Source organism: Equus asinus, chromosome 3 (genome assembly GCF_041296235.1).
Source record: "Equus asinus isolate D_3611 breed Donkey chromosome 3, EquAss-T2T_v2, whole genome shotgun sequence".
NCBI classification, from domain to species: domain Eukaryota; kingdom Metazoa; phylum Chordata; class Mammalia; order Perissodactyla; family Equidae; genus Equus; species Equus asinus.
In genome coordinates this window covers 115,972,743-115,995,305 of record NC_091792.1, presented here as the reverse complement: position 1 = coordinate 115,995,305, position 22,563 = coordinate 115,972,743, and positions in this window count along the sequence as shown.

Genomic DNA, 22,563 nt, shown 5'->3' with positions numbered 1-22,563 from the left:
TTCATTTTGGTTTTAATAATGTATAAGAAAGATATTATTTATTGTATGCTGAACTTGTAATTAGCCATCTTCTATAATTTCTTATTAATTTAAATAATCATTATGACTTCTGAAAACAATGAGAATCTTGATCCTTTCTGTCTAATATCCACCCTTTCATGTATGTTCTAGTTTTATTGTTCTTATTTAATTGGCAATTATCTCAGATTTGACACTTAATAGTAGTTATGGTAACTGACATCCTAATTTAATCTCTGAATGTAAAGATATCCCTCTGACATTTTTCTATAAACATGATATACAGTATGTTTCTCATACATGTTATTGTGGATGCTTAGATCAATGATTTTGTACCTCTCTTCTTTTTTACTATAAGTATGCAAAACTATACGTTTCTATTTAAGCATTGCTCTGTTTGCATCCCACAAGTTTTGATATATTTTAGTATCATTATAGTTTATAATGATCATGTAGTATCATTATCAATATTGTCTGATATTTAGTATCAACTATCGTCTAGTTCAAAATATTTTCTAATTTCCTATGCTTTTCTCTTTAATTCATGGGTTTTGTAAAAGTGTGAGAGACTGCCCTTGTAGGAAACACACACTGATAGATACATGGGGATAAAGGAACACCATATTTGCACCTTATTCTAAGGAGTGAGACAATGATAAAGCAATTATTAGGAAATTTCAGTTTAGAGTAATTATTAATACTACTATGTCAACTTTTCTGTAAGTCTGCAATTATGCCAAAATGAAAATTTAAAAGCAAATAAGTCTGCTAGTCAATGACAAAGATATTTATTTCAGGAACACAAGGGTAATTAAACACTAAGAAACTATAAGTGCATTTCACTATATTAAAAGATTAAAGGAGAATAAATATATGATTATCTCCATAGCTTTAAAATTACTTATTAAAATTAAATATTTATTCCAAATAAAATATTTATTCCAAAAAATATACGTAAATAATAAATATACTTACTGCTACTTTGGGGCACTCATTCGATCAAATAATAATAGAAAGGTGTTAACCTCACTTTAAATTATGGGCTTGTCTGTTCTTTCTTTAGTCATGTCAAATTTTACTTAATATATTTTGAAATTCTATTTTTTTCCTTTTTCTCCCCTAAGCCCCCCAGTACATACTTGTATATTCTTCGTTGTGGGTTATTCTAGTTGTGGCATGTGGGACGCTGCCTCAGCGTGGTTTGATGAGCAGTGCCATGTCCGCGCCCAGGATTCGAACCAACGAAACACTGGGCCGCTTGCAGTAGAGCGCGGGAACATAACCACTTGGCCACGGGGCCAGCCCCTTGAAATTCTATTTTTAAGAGCATACACAATTAAGATTATTTTGTCTTCTGGATGAATTGATTCTTTTATCATTATGAAATGCTCCTTTTTATCCCTGGTGGTCATTCTTCCTCTGACATTTCATTTGGCTGATATTCATGTCAGATTTCTTATGCTTTTCTATCCTTGGGTCTTCTCCTTCCAGCCAGATGGAATAATAAGGTCTAGATTTATACTCGTGCCTTGAACAACTAAAAATTTTTAGATAAAATACACTTATCAATGGCTTTCAGACACTGAACATCAGAGGATACAGACAGTGACCCCTGAAAGAGGAGAAGCCAAAGATAGGAGCCCCATGATTGATCTCTCTTACTGCCTTTTCTGGTAATGGGATCATTTTTCTAAGGTTGGATTAATAGAAGTATGTTCACAAAAGCAAGCAAACAGATAGAACATATTGCGAAGACATTAAATTTTTCTGCACAAGAAAAATATCAAAATGAATTAAATTCTTGAAAAAATGTTTGAAATCAAATTACAGATAGCAAAAGATCAATATTTTATTGACTATAAAGAACTCTTATTCATTCAACAAACATTTAGTTAGAGTGCTCTAATTTCTAGGGAATAGGCACTAAAGGCTGGAGGTAGAATACTGAAGAAAATAGCCCATGTCATCAAGGAATGTGTACATCTATAACACATGTATTGATTAGAATAAGTTAATATATTAATAGATAGTGGGACAAAGACCAATTAACAATAACAAAAGAAAATTATATAGATTATTGTCAAAGTAGCTGGTAATCAAAATATTACCTTCTGCTGCCTAATACTCCAACAACTTAAAATAAGAACCATTTTATTTAGCTCAAGATTCCTTGGATCAGATGAACAGTTTTGATCTGGGTTGGTTCAGGAGATCTCTGCGGGCTCTTTCATGCTTCTGTGGTAGTCAGTTAACAGACTAGCTGATGGCTGGATAATTCTGAATAGCCTCACACACATGGCTGGCAGTTGGTTGAGTCTCCACTGGGCTGCCTCAGTTCTCTATATGCCTCTCATCCTCCAACAGGTTAAAACAGGTTCTTTCATATGGTAGCCTTAGAGATTCAAGTGCATGAAAAGAGTGAACCTCAATGGGCAAGCATTTTTCAAGACTGCTTGCATCATTTTGCCTAAGGTTGCATTGGCCAAAGGAAGTCACGTGACCAAGACAGATTCAAGGGATGTGAAATGGATTCTACTTGTTGATGGAAGGATGTGCACCTTCACATTACAGGAGCATAGCTAAAAGGAGGGAGAATTTGTGACCTGCACAAAGATACTACTATAAGCACATGTTGCCATTTTCACCTATTAATTTAGGAGATAGAGAAGTAAAATCTTTCAATTTTGTCAAGGTGTGGTGAATTAAACTTCAATATATTTTGAACATCTCTATCATTGCATTTGGCTTCTTGTTTTATAATTCTCTAATCTTTTAGATAGTGAACTCTGAAAAAAAAGAAATATGTTATATTTGCCTTGCTTTCTAAATACATAGCTCAAAATCTTGGCATGGGGTAAGTACTCAGACATTTATAAAAAGAATCAATCATTCCTCAAAAATCCAAACACAGAATTACCACATGACCTAGAAATTCTAGGTATACACCTAAGAAATTAAAGTAAGTATGTTAGTTACCCGGGCTGCCATTATGAAAGACCACACACTGAGTGGCTTAAACAGCAGAAATCTACTCACAGTTCTGGAGGCTAAAACTCCAGATCAAGGAGTGAGCAGAATTGATTTTTTCCGAGACCTCCCTCCTTGGCTTGTAGGTGGCCATCTTCTCCCTTTGTCTTCACCTGGTCTTCCTCTGTGTCTGTGTCCTAATTTTGCCTCTTCTTATAGGAACACCAGTCATAATGGATTAGGGCCCCACCCTAATGACCTCATTTAACCTTAATTACCTCTTTAAAGACCTTGTCTCCAAACACAGTCACATTCTAAGGTACTGGGGGTAGGATTTCAATATATGAATTTGGAGTGAACGCAATTCAGCCCAGAACAGTAGAGACTCCAACAGATATTCTTACATCAATATTTATTATGGCACAATAGCCAAAAAAGGGAAACACCTTATGTTTGTCAAATGAATGGATAAACAAATGTGGTATAAAACACAGATGTTTCTTACGATATCATTTAAAATATCGAATAAATGGAAATAGTGTAAATAGCTAGCAACAAAGGAATAATGAAACTACAGTACATAATATCCACAAAAGATTAAAATCTTTGAGAATGTAAATATAGGGTATAGGGTATAGATGAGTTTATACTATTTCTATGATAAAATAAATAACACATGTATACCAGAATATGAATAAGAAAAACTACATAGAAGATTAGAGGGAAAAAAGCAGGGCTGTTCTTTCTCACCCCAAAATATTGTTAAAATTTTCATTGTTTTCTGTATTAGCTAATTAAATGTGCCGAAACTAGCACAATTGTACTTTAAACCATCTATAACCGACGTTGATGACTTAAGTTTGCTAGTCTGTAGAATGATTTTACTTGTGCTTTGGTGCATGGAAAAATCCCCAACCACAAAACTGGAAAACAAAACAAAACACACAAAAAAAGAATTTATTGCTTTGAATTGATTATATCATAAGGATAAGGATTTTAATTCCTCAGGGAGATTTACCTTCTTATGTGACATATAGCTGTTCAGTGTTACTGTCTCTAAGGAAAAATACAGATAAGGATTAAAGAGAATCAAAAAACCCCAAGATTCACTTATTTTCATTGCTAAGAATATTAAATTTCTAGTTTCATTGGATGAATAAATCCTAGCAATTCATAGGCAATGCAGCAAGAAGATTTACCTTGTGAAGTCTAAGTCAGAGTAAAAAGATACAGTACATTGAACAAGCAGTGACTTGTTCAAAATACAAGTTCTTTGGAATAATATTGCTAACATACCAGAGACCTGTTAAGTCAACCTTCAGAGACAGCAAACGGAGGAAGCTAGAAATAACAATATCAACTTCCATAAAGTAAAACCACTATTCACAAATCACATAAATAAGCATTCCTTATTATGAAGCAGTTTATAGTAACATTTAATATGAAAAGCAGCCTGTGCTTTTTCCCCCCTTTACCCACATTCTTTGACTATTGTTTTAAGTTCTTCTGTTTTTATAAGGTCTTCTGTTAAGCTACCAGTTCAACTTGAAATTTTCAAAAATACATCCAAACCAAAAGTTATCTACTTAAATATCACTGTCTAGATGTTTTAATCTACTGGTGTTTTCGTTCCCTTTTTCTCCCAGTCCTTTTTATGAGATAATGAATTACTCAGTTCTTTCAGCACCTTTCTGAGTTAACATCATTTTGTAGTCATTAAACCAATAGGTCAAATGAGGCACAGAAAGGTTAAGTGGTGTCTTACAGTGTCAGGCTTTCTACTGACTGAGTTATGGGTGAACCTGGAAACTCAGTCCCGTGGAGTCCTTTGCTCTAATCAACTGACAGTAGAGAAGCCTTCTGAATTCAGTTTGCATGATGACATGAAACAACTGTTTTGTTACCTACATTCATATCATGGTTTCTGACAGAACAATCACAGCCTGTTTAATGCCATGTGAGATATCATTAATAGCATTTCCGTTTATAACTAGCACACCTATAAATATAGCAAGGTTAATTTCAGTAGTCATGTGAATCGCCCAAAGGCAGCTTGGCCCAGTTTTTCAATCTTCCTAAGTTTCCTAAAATCTCTAAAACGTAAGTACTGTTATGTTTATTTGGTCATTGATTTTGAGTCGTGAAATGGTTCACACTTTGATTAAAATCAACTCTATTGCTCTCAATTCTACATAAAGAGCTCTTGAATGTCCCTTTTGTCTAATGCACTTCTGAATATGAGAGTGCTTCAGGGTCCATTCTGGCACCTTCTTTTCTTCTCTACCTACACTCTCCACTTACAATATTTTATCTAACCCTATGACTTGAATACTATTTGTGGTTGATATGTTCCAAATTTATTCCTTCAACTTCTACTTTTATCACCATACTTGTATATTAAAATGCTAATTTTAAATTCCTCTTAGATATCTAACACATTTCAAAATTAACACATAATAAATGGAGTCATTGACTTTCTCTTCTGCAATTCATCTTATATCATGAGGTAGGCACTGTGTTAGTGATCATTTCAACAGAAGCAGAATGTAACCATGCTAATATTGAGGTGATGAGTAGACAATCAGTTCAATAAAATACCTTAAAGTAAGGATGGATAGAGATTAGGGTAAGATCAAGAAGTTTGAAGGACACTACCATTCCATGGAATTGTATAAGCTTAACGAGGAACAAATGGGGGAAGAGAGAAAAGAGATGGAACATTTCTTCTACTGGTACCTAATGTAAGACATATTTGACATAAACAATCAAACACTTAAAGCAAAAGAGAAAAAAAGTAAAAATTACGTTTTGAAAAAATTGTCCAGTTGGGAAGCAAGCAGCCTCAGACAAGACAGGTAAAAGTTGGAACATGGGTAGAAAGCAAGTTTCAAAAATCACCTTTCCTTTGGGGCTTGCCCAGTGGCATAGTGGTTAGGTTTGCATGCTCTGCTTCAGTGGCCTGTGGTTTGCAGTTTTGGATCCTGGGCATGGACCTAGCACCACTCATGAAGCCACTCTGTGGCGGTGTCCCACATAAAGTGGAGGAACATTGGCACAGATGTTAGCTCAAGGTCAATCTTCCTCACACACACACACACACACACAAAAATATCACCTTTCCCTTTAGTATCTGCCAACCCCTGAGACCCTATGTGTTCTTTTATTTAGAGCTGTATGAGGTTCTGGAACAAGGAGATAAAGGTAAATGCTATCTTACCTTTAAGTCATCAAGTAGGAGATCTTTCCCAAAACACAAAACACCATCAAATGGACACCACCTTCTTCTAGATAGAGGCTTGCTGCCCAAAAGGAAACTTGTATGTCTCAACACTGAGATGAAAGGTGTGAAAAATATCTCCCTTGAAAATTAAGAATTTGAAACCTGTCATTATGTAAGTTAGCAACTGAAGTCATGTTACCTGTATGTTCTGAAAAACCCTGTAGAAATAATTAAATTATTACGGCCCTGCGTTAGAAGAACTCTCAGGCAACGGGCAAACGAAAACACAACTTGTCTCTGGAAAAATCTAACTTTAACCCTTAGATAGAAGTCTAGGTAACATGGACACAGTGTTAATAATAATAATAATAATAATAATAATATATGGAAACAATGTACCATAAACAAGAGCCAGCAGAACCAGACAAATGAATGCTTCGAACATTGGCTTCACCTTTCACTGATAATAAAAGTGAAATCCTATGTTTCATGATATAAAAAGGAAGCTTGAAAATAAGGAAGAAATAAATGTAAATAAAAATCACCACAAAGATTTGAAAAAGCTCAAAATTTAGAAATTGATTAAATAATATTAAAGTAAAAACTAAATGGATATGTTAGTCACCATATTATATACACCAGAAGAGAGAATTATTGAAGCTGAAGAAAGGTTCAAATATGTCATCCTGAGTAGATGGTAAAACAAGTAGAATCTACAAGGAGAGAGAGAAACATATTAGTGTCGGAAAGTCTAATAACATGATTCTGTATATATTAGGGTAAACCACATGAATATGCCATTTTTGGGGAGCAAAAATGATTGAATATTAAGGAAGTTTTTATAGTTAATCCTATAGGAAATCCCATGTAAAACACTCTTTAGTTATCTAGTATTAGTAAGTGAAATTAGCGAGATTATTGGATGCAAATCATTATGTAACAGACAACTGACTATCTATATAGCAGCAACAACCAGTGCAAGATTGCAATTAAGCAAATTATCATGTACAAATGGAAACAACAATAAAAACTTATATCTGGGGATAAACTTGACAAAATAAGATCAGCATTCTTATGGAGAAATGCATTAAAAATTTATGAAAAGTATTAATGAATTTCAAAATAAATGGAAGGGCAAAGTTTCTAAACTGATCTTCTCTCTTCCTTATCTTTCTCACTCTGCACATGCATATCCTCACACACACGCACAAATACACCGCAAAATTAACATTACAGGGTGAGAAAACACTTTTATCCTGACTTTTACACCAATCTAGTCCCTATCCTTTTCCTACCTAAAAAGGATATAGGTTGATTCCTTTAAACAATTACATATTAGGTTTCTTATGCACTAAAGTTCATAGAAACTCTGGATTTTTTAAAGATAGATTTTAGATAGAAAGGTTTTAAAAATAAGAATGAGCATATGGAGAAAATAGTGAATTTTTAAAAACTATTCAGAGTGCTTGTTCACATATTATAGATACACATACCATGTGATCCAAAAAATAGTTGACAATATAATAAAATATTTAACCATTTACTTCTTGGGAATACTCAAGATATATGGCAGCTGTATTTAATGAGGATACTTACCAGCGTCCCTGGCCTTGATGACTCACAGGATGCTAATTGCACACTCCCCAATCCAGTGATAACAATCAAAACTGGCTCCAGATACTACCAAATGTCACCTGGAGCAAATGTTCTCCTTTAAGAGCCGCTCGTCTATAAGGAAGCTCATCATATGAAGGTGTTTTTTTTACAACGTAATAGTTCTGACAAATTCTAGGCATTGTGGCTATAAATTTAGATGAGCAGTTAGTGATTTTCCAGTTTTATAAAGAAACCTGTCTGCAGGTCTTCTGTGAACTGAATGTTTGTGTCCGCCTCACATTTCTATGTTGAAGCCTGATCCTCAATGCCAACGTATCTGCAGGTGGGGTCTTTGGGAGGTAATTAGGTTTAGATGAGGTCCTGATGGTGGAGCTCCCATAGCGGATTAGCGTTCTTAAAAGAAGAGGAAAAGACCAGAGCCCTCCCTCGCTCCAACATGTGAGGACACAGCAAGAAGGTGGCCATCGGCAAACCCAAGAACAGGGTTCTCACCAAACACCAAATTCAACACAGGACTCTCCAGTCTCCAGAACTGTGAGAAAGGAATGCTTGCTGTTTGTCACCCAGTCTACGGTATTTTGTTACAGCAAACCAAATTGACTAAGGTAAAGTGTTATTACTTAAAATACAGAAAAAATGTTATAGTTTTAGACTTTATTTCAGAATGGCACCACAGTTTATGATCAATAATGTAGATCATAATATAGCAAAAAATCAGTGTAGTTAATGATTTTGAACTATTGATTAAACAATCAATAAAATTTCTACATATAAATCAACTATATACTAATTAATACTTATCATAAAGTTAGTCAATAAATTCGACCATGTTTATTCTATTCTGTTGAAAATCAGATAAAGACAGAATAGGAGTAGCAAAAGTTCTTTTCTACCACAAAAGTATTAACATTTCATCTTAAATGTATGTATTCCTGATTTTTAAAAAATGACTAATTAGGAACAGAAATGTTTCTATAATGTGTAAATAAATGCATCTCAAATCAACAGCAAATATCTAACTTACTATGAAATAGTAAAGTTATCACTACATTATCACTAAATTATCACAAAATTATCACTACATTAAGGAGAATAAGGATGTTGCACTATATACATTTCACTTAATATTGTCCTCAATAGTCTTAACACTGAAATAGGAGACACGAAATTACAATAAGAATGGATGAAAAAAGTGGAAACTCAAAAACAACTAAAAAGGACTAGACTTGTGTAGTGTGGGAAGTAAAGAAGATAGCTGCAGTATAAATATATGAAAATCCATATATTTTCTTTATATTAACATTAATCAACTTGAATACATAATAAAAACCTACATTCACAATGGCAAACATAATATAAAAAGTAACCAGAGATAAAGATAAAAAGAAATCCATTGATCCTAGAGAAAATAAACAATAAAATTGCTGAGTTATCAAAGGAAAAAAATCTTCAAAACAAAGAGAGATATTATTTTCATGGACAGGAAGACTAAATGATACAAAAATTATATTACAATAGCAGCTTGTACATACTGAATACATTTTACATGCTATACACTATGAATATTTCACATAAACTTTCTGTATAATGTTTATAAAAATTCTACGATGCTGCTACTATGCTGAAAGCAAAGTTTAGACAATTAAACCTAGAAAATCCCTAAGTAGAAGAACCAATCTATGAAATTAAGCAAAGTTTGAGCTCCTAGTCACTCCTTTATTGCTTCCCTATTAGTTTTTTTCTTCTTCTTCTCCTTCTCACCAAAGCCCCCCAGTACATAGTTGTATATTCTAGTTGTAGGTCCTTCTGGTTGTGCTATGTGGGATGCCGCCTCAGTGTGGCCTGATGAGTGGCGTTAGGTCTGCGCCCAGGATCCAAACCAGCGAAACCCTGGGCTGTCAAAGCAGAGCACTCGAACTTAACCACTCAGCCACAGGCCGGCCCCTTCCTAATAGTTTTTAATCACAAGATATTGAGAAAGGAGAAGCTTTTACTAAATTCTGTAATAACAAGATATATTTATTTTCACTTAATCCGAAAATGATTATAATTCTATAGTCAACACACATTCATTGTCAAATATGACTGGCACTGTGCTGAACTGGGAGGTATTTGAAAAATAGTTATGGGCTGATTTTTCCTTTTCATATAATAGTTGTTTTAGAACCACATTTATCCTCTATACAGATTTAATTTAATTATCTATAAATAAATGCAATTAGGATAAAGACAAGCTGAATTAAAGGTAAACATCTAACAGTGCATATAAGACAGCATGAAATTGAAAACTTCATTTATATATTTCAGCTTTTAAAAATAGTTTCACTTATTTTATGTTTTCTCAACTGTAATATTTAGCCATAAGAATCTCAAATATACATTTCTGTCACTGATTCTTAAAAAATTCATATATTCATTGCCATTATAACTGCTTTTTTCAAACTGAAATATTAAAAAAGAAAAATACAAAATGAAATAAAACTTGTGGGGAAAGTGTGAATACTTCCATACCAACAAGTAAGAATAGAACCACTGGCATATGTTTTTCCTTTGATTTAATCTGCATTTTTCCTTGTGCTCATAATATATACTCCTAGAAAAAGGGAGTATTTAAAACAGTAATAATTGTGTGAGAAACATGAGGATAAAAATCAAGAAATAAAATAAATTCTTCAAGGAATATTTATTTTCACTCTAACTTGAAAATTGCCTGACACATTTGTAAAGTTTCTTTTGCCTTGTAACTCAGTATGGTCCTGAGAAATATTCTGTTAAACTTAGATGTAACATTATTTATGTCATTGTTGGTACAAATAGTTTAAAATAATATTGCTTTAATTAGTTTAAAGATATGTCTCTAAACTAAAACCAGAGTTTTATATAATTAAAATAACCATATGCTAATGCACATAGTATTATAATACTTAAAAATTTATACAAACTTACTTCAAAATTTATACAAACTAAAGTTTTGTAAATAGAAGCCTATCAATCAGAATTTTAAAAGTTAAGACAATTTTTGTTACTAAAATGATAATTAAAAATTTAAACAAAGTTATGTTAAGGCCAAATGACAGTAGGGACAGAATTTGCCTTTCTGTGTCACTTTACTGTCTACCATTGGTACCAGCCCAGATGCCAGCAGAGTAGGAGGACATAATGTGTTCTCTGATAGTTGAAATTCGATTCTTTCTTATAATTCAATCCGATGGCATTCCCCGTTGGATGGCGGAGGCAAATTCTGTGTTTCTCCATAAAGTTCACCTGCCTCACTAGCAACACTAGCAAAACTTCAGAGATAGAAACAGGTAATGGGCTCTTTCTTGTGAGGTCAATGCCTTCAATTAGGATTATCGAGTAATGCTGCTATAAGAAATAAATAGTTACATTTTTCTTTCTGTATTGTTGTTTCCAATCAAATGGAAAAATTTTTCAAATATCTTGGTAGAAATCCTACTATGATATTTATCTGCTGTAACTCCCAAGAAAGTTTATTTGACTAAATTTTTTATAAATTACCAAGAAATAGCTTGAAATTTGTTCAATAAAAACGTCCGAAATTGAAGGGAAGGAGCAGAGACAGAGATCAAGAGACAGTGTTAATAAAACACAAATATGAGAATTTTGAGAAAATAGACGTCCATATTTTTGTGTGAAGCTATTAGCAAGTGTGAAAAATATGTAATAGATTAAATAACAAGGATTATTAGCTCATGATAAAGAGTAGTAAGTTGAATAATTTAGTTTAATTAGGTTTGTAATTATGAAAACTCATAAGCAGGTAAATTTTATTTTCAACTTGAATTTGGAATAATTCTGTAATTGACAATATTTTACATCTATCTCTTTTCTAGAGAAGTTTGAATACAATATTTTTCTCGTATTTCTAAGGTTGTCTACTCGTGACAGAGTTGGTTGTGATAAACTCATTTTTTATATGTCACTTCCCAAGATTTTTAAAGGAAATATTGAAAATGTTTCTGATTTCATACTTGAACAAGAGTAGACAGATCAGGAAGTATCAAACTTCCCAGATCTTTGAGTATCTGATTCTAAAAAAGACAAAGTTCATTTCCTTAACGAAACTACTAATATTATCCTCATTTTACATATATAGTGTGCAAAGCAGAGGGAGATTAAATAATTTTACAGCTCCACCACAAGTAGGATGGGTCCAATTTGGACAAAAATCAATCTACTTCCAAGCTCTATGCTCTCAGCCATTATACTATGCTGTCCTTCTACATTTTGCAAGTAGCACACTGAGACCTAGAGAAACAAATTTACTCCTCAAAGTTCATAAAGTAAGGAAGTGATTTATTTGTTGTTAAAAAATATGTAATTCTGATGTCCCATTATTGCATACGTGTGCTCACCACAGTCTACTAGTGCGGGTTTCAGTACTGCACAAATGCCATATATGTCCTGTGTCTCAACCAACATTTCTGTCTCCTAATGGTTTTCATACCAATCAAGAAATACTTTAACAATAATTTAAGTTTATTTAGCATTCTTTATGAAGGATGGAAAAGTTGACAGAAAAATCGGCATCCAAATTACTCCATCCCTTTCGTAACTGTGGGAGCAGATTAGCTTTCTGAAACTATCTGACAAGGTGCCCAGGAGAACTTAGTTTCAAATTGTACCTATATGTCAGTTGAAACTGGAGCTGTCACCAGAAAATGGTGTTTCTTTTACCTATTTGACAAGAGATAAGATTTGGTGTACTTTATTGAAGTTCTAAATTGCCAAATTCATGTAATTTTGGTCTCCTGATGCAATAACACTCTGGCGCTCTCCCCCTCAAAAAATGTCTTTTTGGAGTTTTTCTCCTCAAAAAAAATGATACTAGTTTAAGGGTTTTATTTTTAGCACCACCACTTTTAGCCTAAATACTATAGTAAATGCCAGTGATAAATGCATTACACTTTGTGATTGTTCCTATTCGTAAATGATAAATGTGGTTTTCCTAAAGAGGTGATGGGGCAATATTTATAAAGTCTATGCATTCCCCTGGTTCTACCACCCCTCGAAATGATTCTATAATCTGAGCCCACATCCTGCTCTTTTCACTTTCACCTGCCTGTCAATTGTCAGTTTAATCGAGTCAGCTATATATATATTTTCTTCTATTCTTCCTATGAAAAACGATGGAAATTTTCGCATGACAGTTAGTAATTGCAGAAGTACCACAGGGACTAATATTCAGTGTGCAAGTTGAAGCAGGAAAGTCTGGATACAATTATTGAAGTCATTTCCCAGTGCACCACGGGTATCCTCTAAAGATGAGGGGGGAAGAGATTTATTTATTGCTCTCATCCAAAACCTCAGTTTGATGAATAAACCAGTTTGCATCGGTGTGAAGGTCTCTTCTACACTAGATTCAGCCTCTGCCTACTCCATTGTCTAAATATAGAAAAGAAATTCTCTTTCCCCTCTCCTTCAGCTGGACACTAAGGCACATCGGACTCAAGATGCAATACTTCCATTAGATGCAGATCCATTATTATTTGATACAGCTCCCACAAGTCAAAGAAATAGCCCAGATATCCTAGTTTATTTGAATAATATAATTTAAAACCAGGGATTCAACAGTAATAATTAAGTTAATATGAGTAGAAGAAACTTGGCAGATGGAGATTTTTAAGGCAACAATCTGATGTTGACCAGCTCAAGCTATGGGACCGGGGGAGGGGGGTGGAGTGAAGAGGAAGAGTACAGATATACCATATTGTGACATCTGTTTCATTCCACTGAGTGAACAAGACATTTCAAGTAACTGCTAGGTATTCTCATTGTGAGTCAAAGTTGTCTCATGAATTCAAAAAACAATTGAAAATGAGATACATCCTACAGAAACTCCTTGCATTCAGAGAATGTGTTGGCATGTGAAGCAAAACCCATGCAGAACCAAACAAAACCAACCAAACAAAATAAGACAAGGATATTTCAACCCAGCCTGTGACTTATGATACAATTTAGAGTATAGAGTATAGAATCTAATTAAGTAATGGAACAGAATTAGCATGCACTATAAATTATGCGTTGTTCTTGGTTCATTTTCTTTAGATGCAATGGAGAAATAACTCACTTTCCTTTACTTCTTCTTGGATCATTGCCTTCCAAAAAACAATAGCTAAATATACCTGGAGTTCACAAAATATAAAAAAGCAACTGAATTTTTATTAACATTGGTATAGATTAAAACGGTTTCAAATTTAGTTTCAGCATTGTGCTCTGAGACTAACTCACTTGGCTTTTACTGTGTCAGAGAATTCAGAGTGCCAAAGATCTACACTCTGTTCCAAAAACGGTGAAAAATATAATTTTCTATTTCCCTTCTATCAATTGTGTACGCTTGGAAGTCGTCTCAGATGTCATTTCATCAATTTCTTACCTTTTCTCTCTGCATCCGCAGGTTACTTTTATTATTTCCACCATGATTTTTGCTGAGATCATTTATTTTCCTAGTTTTCGGTTTTCTTAGAAGACAGATTTGTATCAGTATTAGGAGTTGGTATGGTTTTTGAAAGACCGCTAACAGTCAAAACAGCTGGTTTCTACTCCTGGCACTGGTCCCTAAGAGCTCAGTTGTTGCCAGCACTCCATCTAGTACACCTGCTATATTCCAAGCACCTGGCATCATTCCTGGAACATAGTAACTGCTCAACAAATATTTGAAGGGATGAGGGAGGGAAGGAAGAAGTTGGCTCTTAGGAAGTAATTTAATTCTTTTCACAAATTCATTCTAGTTGAGAAGCAAGAGAATGATAAAAACAAATATATAGGCAAATAAGTTAAGAGAAATATAATATGTAAAAAGAAAACAAGGAATCAAGAGAGACTTAACAGGACAAGATATAATTTAACAGGGAAGCAGGGTCGGCTTCCATTTGCTGGGAACATGTAAGTCATGATCTATTATATCTCTTTAACTGTCAACAAGACACTGAAATCATCCCAGACTGAACCCCTTATCTCTTTCCTACGACATCCCCAAATGTGCCCTCCCTCCTATTTTACCTGTCCTGGGAAATGGCTCTCTCGTTCATACAGCTATGGTAGCTGGAAACTAAGGAGTCATCATTGCCACCTCACTCTCTTTCTGCTAACATGCCCAGTCTATCACAAAGTACTAAAGATTTTGCTTTTTATTTTCTCCTAATATTCATTTCCTTAACTCTCCATCCTCACTATTACCTACACCACCCTTTTAGAAATTCACCTACATTTTAAAAAATTCTTCTCTGTAGCCACTTTGGTCGTCTTGTACTCCTTCACCCTCACAGTAGCCAAAGTACTATTTTCAAAGGCAAATCTAACTATACCAGCTTTCGACCTGAAAACTTTCAGTGCCTTTCCATTCCTCTTGACATAAAGAAAAAGAAATCTCTTTATGATGCTACCAAAAAGAACCACCATTCTGCTCTCTGCTTCTATGAGTCTGACTATTTTAGGTATCTCATATACATGGAATTGTGCAGTATTTACCCCTCTGTGACTGGCTAATAGTGGCCATCAGAAGGTAGGTCTCCACTAAGCTCACTTCCACAGAGATAAAGGTGTTCAGGCTTCTGGGGGCGGGGGAAGACTCATTTGGCACCCACACACATTCCAAAGATGTTTCCCCTTAACACTTGAAAGAAAGCATGGTAATGTAGAAAAAACCTCTGGCACAAAAGCTAGTCATGCTCCTTTTTAAAACTGGCAATTAAAAGAAAGAAAAAGAAGCAGAATCATTTAGGAGTTTAGGATAACTTTAAGGCTTGTTTTCTTTGGCTTCAAGAAGAGTAAAAGTCACTCTTGAATTTCATCCATATGTTTCTGAAAATGGTTATCTAACATGGTGCAATATCCAACGAAAGCTTTTTCTAAACACTATAGGTAGGCCCAAACTAAGATACATATGGCCAGATTCTGAAAAAATAAACAGAAAGAGAAGAAAGCTGACAGGAAGTAATATAATAGGCCATCAGGATGGAATAGGAGTCAAATCACGATTAAAATCCTCAATGCCCACATCCCACATGCTTATATGGGTCAATTAAACACAAAATAAATATATGGAGAATTTTTTTAATTTTAAAAATTATCAAGAATATATGGAATCACTTGAGAAGAGGTAATATATCTAATCTTTGCTTATGCCCAGTAATTGCAAATGGTATGAATGAAAATATACCTGTTTATGGACATGGATGATGAATAAATAGGAGACGTTTTTCTTCTTTATAAAAAATGAAGAACCTTCTTTTTAATTAGTTATATGCGAATTTCAGGGCACAGTGTGTTAAAACAGTTCCTGAAAGGAAATATGTAGATAACTTTACTTAGATAACACGGGTTCTATTTTTACTCAGTTGGCTTATATATCACAACTGGTGATTTGTCCTAGCTTCAAAGATATAGCTTGAAAATATTTAGGACTTCTTTAGAAAATTTTCCTTAGATAAAAATCAATTCAAGTTAGAGAATGTGAACTGTTATTCTAATTATTATTACTTAATTGATTTATTATTTGTATTATATTTCAAATTTCCTAGGGATTAGATGCAGCATTGTACAGATTTTATTTAAATCAAACAATGGTAAAAGTTCAGCAGAAGGTTAGCCAAATCTGGTAAATTGCAATAAGAAACACAAAAAGTCCAAGAAAAGTTGGAAAGTATGTACATTAAGAAAAAAGGAGCAATAATGAGAGCTTTAGGTCCTTAAGGAGAATTCTAAAAGTTGCTAATAGAAAAGAGGAGAAAGGAAATGATTTTCATATTAGAATACTTGAGAGAACTTCGGGAAAATTTCTATTCCTGAGGCAGTTTTCATAGAGCATCAGATGGTGCCCTTGACAAAGATTGACGTTTAAAATGAGAAAGTTACAGAGCAAGTAGAGTAATTCAAGTCCAATAAATCACTAGGACCATATGGTATATATCCAAGATTTCTGAAGAAAATAAGTGTGAAATAGCACAGATACAGAGGGAAAAAAAACAGTGTGAAATATAGCCTTAATGGTAGCATCTGCTTTTAAAGATTGGAAGATTACTAATTGGTTCCCAGAAAATAAAGAAAAAAGTTTCAGAAGAATGTCAAATAAAGAATATAATATATTTTGCCTATATTAACCAGTGATGTTGGTTAATCTTGAATATTTTTGTACTATTCTTTATCTTTCCTGGATTCCATTTAAAACCAAACTTTTCTGCCATCTCTCTTCCTGATCTTGGCTGTTCTTCCAACCACACTTTGCTTAATGAGCAGGTGGTTAGAAAACACGGATTCTGAAATTTATTCTCACCTATCCGGGGCAAGAACAGGTTAATTAGTTCTGATATTACACTAGTCCTTCCTCTGAAAATTCAGTTTTGTGTTGTTTTTTTCTTTCTCGTGGTTGTTTGTTTTTTGTGGTTGTTTTGTTTCATTTTGCTTTCTTACATTACAATATGTCAGAATATTTGATATCAAACAGATCAGGTATTGTCGTATTTTTTTTTTCAGCCATTAACTCATTATGTTACATGGCTTTGGAATCCAGTTAGGGCTACTCAAAATATCTATTAATTTGCAGTCTAAGAAAGTGAAAATTTAAGCGAATTTGTTTGTTTACTTTTTATTGAAGTACCACTTATAGAAAAGTGTGCTAACCATAAATGCATAATTTCAATGACTTTTTACACATATACACACTAAACGTAACCTCCAGCTAAATCATCATAAAAGCACATTGCAGCCTTCAAGAAGTTTCCCTTTACCCTCTGCCACACAGTATTACCCCAAATGTAGCCACTATTCTGTTCTCTAATACCATAAATAGGTATTGGCTGTTCTTAAACGTTAAACACGTGAAATCCTCCAGATGATTGTCTGGCTTCATTTGTTCCAAATAATGTCTCTGAGATTCATCGAGGCTGTAGTGTCTATCAGTAGATTAACCTTATTTTATTTCTAGGTATGATTCTATTTTATAATATACTATATTTTATTTATCCACTCTTCTGATGATGGAATTTGAAGCTATTTCAGTTTTTGTCTCTTAAGTATAAAGCTGTAATAAATGCTCTTATATTCTTGTCTTTCGCTGAAATATGCACTGTTTTCACTTGAGTGCAAACATAAGAATGGAATTACTAGTCATAGAATAAGCACTTAATTAAATTTAGTAAATAATGCTAAACTGTGTCCCAAAGTGTTGATACATTTAACACTCAAATAGCAATATATATCAGTGTCCAGTTGCTTCACATGTTCACCACCAGTTGGTACCATCAATCTTTCACTTTTAGCTATTGGGTAAGTGGATAAAGGAATCTCATTGTGGTATTAATTTGCATTTCACTGTGGAGTAATGATGTTAACACGCTTTGTGATGTTTATTGGTTTTTTGAATATCCTCTTTTTTGCTGTATCTATTAAGTTTTCTTTTTAAAAAAAATCAGGTCTTTTATCTTTCTCTGACTTCTAAGAAATCTTTATATCTCTGGATTTGAGTCCTTTGTTGAATCTATCATCTGTTTATTTATCTGTATATGGATGTTATAAATTTTGCTGATGTTCAATGACGTTTATTTTATGCTTGTGATTTTGAATCCTTTTTTAAAAACCCTTTGCCTACATCAAGATCATGTAGATATTTTCCTATAATTTACTCCAAAGCTTTATTGTTCTGCAATTCACATTTATATGTATGATTCTTCTCTAAATATTTTTGCTGTACAGCAGTCCCCTCTTATCAGTGGTTTTGCTTTCTGCAGTTTCAGTTACCTGGGGTCAACCATAGTCTGAAAATATTAAATGGAAAATTCCAGAAATAAACAATTCACAAGTTTTAAATTGTATGCCACTCTGAGTAGTGTGATGAAATCTTGTGCTATCTTGCTCCATCCCGCCCAGGTCGTGAATCATCCCTTTTTTTGATCCCCAACCGTGGACATTGTTCCTGACATTCAACCATGGACATTGTTCCTGACATCCAACCATCGACATTGTCATGGCTCGATAATCCTCCTTCTGACGTATGTAGCCTGACGCTACACCACAATGTTTACATCATTCACCTCACTTCATCTCATCACAGTGGCATTGTATCATCTCACATCATCACAAGAAGAAGGGTGAGTACAGTACAACAAGATATTTTGAGAGATACCACATTCATATAACTTTTATTACAGTATATTGTTATAATTGTTCTATTGTATTATTAGTTGTTGTTAATCTCTTATTGTGCCTAATTTATAAGGTAAACATTATTATAAGTCTGCATGTAGAGGAAAAAAGACATAGTACATATCGGGTTCAGTACTATTTGCAGTTTCAGGCATCCACTGGGGGTCCTAGAATGTATTTGCTGTGGGTAAGTGGGGATTATTGTACAGCATGAAGAAAAAGGTTAATGTTCATATTTTTCCAAAGGAAAGTCAAACTGAGCCTGCACCATTCACTGAAAATACCATTTTCCCTCATTGAATTTCACTGGTTTCTTTGTGGTAAATCAAACTGAACTGAACCTTCTATAATATTCCATTATTCTATCGCCTTTCCTGTGCCATTGAAAGAAATTTAAGTTCATAGCCTATAACTTCTTGTGGGTCCACAAGATCCTTCTAAATGTTCCACTGTAGTTTCCAAATATTACTTAGGAAAACAAAACACACACACACAAACACGCACACGCACACACACGTACATGCACACACACACAGAATGAGGGAGAGATTGAGAAAAAGGGAACACTTACTGCATTCATAGGAATGCTTTTGCCAGTTTATATCAACCATATAGAAGAAAAGTAAAAACCTTTGTCCACATTGCAGCCAGAGTAATCTTTTTAGCATGTATCAGATAATAATAGTCCTCTGATCTAACATCTCCTGTGGCTTTCCATGGCACTTGCCCCAATATTTTGCCATATTATGGTCTATGATTAACTCTCCAATCTCATCTCAAACAACTTTCCTATGGCTCTCAATGCTGTGTCCACACTAGCTCATTTTTTCTCAAACAAGGCAGGCTTTGCCCTTCTTACAATCTTTGAAATTCATATTTCACCTGGAATGCTGATGTCCAGGTTTGCACTCTGCTGAATTATTTCTATCATCCTGGTCTCAAATTACATTTCCAGTCCAGAGATATCATGGTTTATCAAATCTAAAATGCTCCGCACTCACACCTACCAGCCCCACCCCACCTCACCCACCCCCGTCTCTTTCTATTGAATTCTCCCATTTTATTCTATCAAAGAATTTGTCAACCTCTGACAGCATCTCATTTATGTATTCATTTATACTCATCGATATTTTTTATTATTGTCTACTTGTTTTCTATTTATTCATGCATTTTTCTAATTTTTTTGTATAAATTAAATATATTTTAGTATGTTAATATTTCTTGTAGGTCATATTTGTTGACAATTTATGTCTTTACTCAGGCCCAAGAAAATATAATTGTGGACTATAATATATTGAATACTGTCAGACTGACTTATTTCAATAAAAAGATAACGGTGGATTTTTTTCTACAATACACTGAGATGAAAAGTAAATCAAATATAAAGACTTTCTAATCATTTTAGGCTTAGGTTGATTATGCAGAAAGCTTCTGGAATCTTCCTACCTAGACACTAGACACTTTAAAATAATAAAGAAAAGTATCAATCCAGAATGGTTAAATCCTGTACAAATGGGAAACAAACAAACAAACATATAATCCTGTACAAATGGGAAACAAACTTAGGATTGTTGTCTTTGTCTTTTTAAAGGATGTGTGTATGTTTGCACACATGTTCATGCATGTGTGTGTGGGTGTGTTTCCGTTTAGAATCTAAGCTCCTTGGGAGCAGCTATGATTTTTATTCTGAGGGTTAGGTGGAGCTTGACATGTAGAACTTGCTAAATAAACATCTGTTGAAATTATAAATCAATTGAGATCCTAATTTTAAGTGAATTCTAATCAAAGTGAACAAACTAAATATTACTTAACATGCTTCTTCCTACACATAGGCTGACCAAAAAAACTACAATTCTTTTTCTTCCCTCCATGTCCACTCTGTTTCTTTCTACCATGAAATAATCATATGCTAATTTTTCAACAATCTTTAGATATCTCAGTGAGGCTCATTTTAATTCTCATCATTAAACATATTCAAATATCCATTTCTTTCTTAAAGATATGCGGTAAGATCCTTAAAGTCCCACTTTATGGAGAGAAGACAATATACTGTAGTGGAAAGAGCTTATTAACAGGATGAACAAGATGAAACTTGCCTTAGCTTTCTTATATATATAAAAACAGGACATTAGACTCTCACTTCTCTAGTCAATTACCGCTGTAACATTCTATGAGTTTTCACATTTAAAATGAACAAGCTACTTAGTGATATTCTTCATGACTAAGTTGAACATTCACTTTGGATCAGCAGAAACAATCCTGGTGGCTTCAAATCTCCTTCGCAGGGAGAAGGCTGGCATTTCTCCAAAAATGGCTACTGCTCCTCCCTGGGATACAAATATCTGACGGTGGCCAAATTTAGATGTCCCCTTTACTAAAGTTCCAACGATGTGTTTCAGAGTCAATGACAAGAGACACATTCAGCAGTGGTAGTAACTTCCCGGCAGCGACTAGAATGAGTCAATTAGGTCCTTACTGGTTTCTACTAACACAGGGAACTGAGGAGCCTCTGGCAAAGACAGAAGATATTATAGCCAGCCAAGAAGTAAGAAGATCTTACTGTACAGGGGAAAGGTAAGTCGTACCTTTCAGTGCGAAAGACTTGAGCTGGATGGTGAGGGAGATGAAGCTTAAGTGACGTCTAAAATGTGCGAAAAAGATACTTCTACTCTGCCAGTCTCCCGAGTGTGATGCACAGCAACAAGAGAGGATAGCAGCAAGGGACTGCTCTCCAGATGTGATAAGAAAGAAAAGTCAGCCAGAGCAAAGTACCATTTTAAGACAGAGGTTTTTATTTTTCCATCCATTTTTCTTTATAACAAAGAGTTAAGCTTTCTGAGTAACAGCATTTTAAAAATTAGGAAAACTGTCCTTCGAATGGAATAGTTTAAGTTCATCTTGTCAGATAATAGGCACACTATCAGGAAACTGAAAGGCTTCTGTATGACTTTTTACACCAAGAAATTTGGATACTATATTTTTTGTGTTTTCTTAGCAAATGGTAATCATTTCTTTGATGCCATAATATAGAGCTTTTACTAGTAATGCTAGGAAATGTCTCAGTAACACAAGCAGAGGATAAATAATTCATCTTGATTCTTTTCTACATATTAAACAAAGTATCCAGTGACATTGATAAAAATAAGTATTAAGGGGGCGGGCCTGGTGGCACAGTGGTTAAGTGTGCATGTTCCACTTTCGCGGCCCGGGGTTTGCCGGTTAGGATCCCAGGTGTGGACCTGTGCACCACTTGTCAAGCCATGCTGTGGCAGGCATCCCACATATAAAGTAGAGGAAGATTGGCATGGATGTTAACTCTGGGTCAGTCTTCCTCAGCAAAAAGAGCAGGATTGGTGGCACATGTTAGCTCAGGACTAATCTTCCTCAAAAAAAGAAAAAATAAAATAAGTATTAGGGTAGCTTCAGGTTTCTTTCAGACAGACCTTCCAAACTGAGCTTGCTCCACTTAGACTGAAAAGTCATCTGCTAACCTTTAGCAATTTGGTCAATGCCTCGTTTTAGGCTACTGGTCCCTTTTGGAGATTGGGGGATTTAGAAAACAATTTAAATATAAAGAA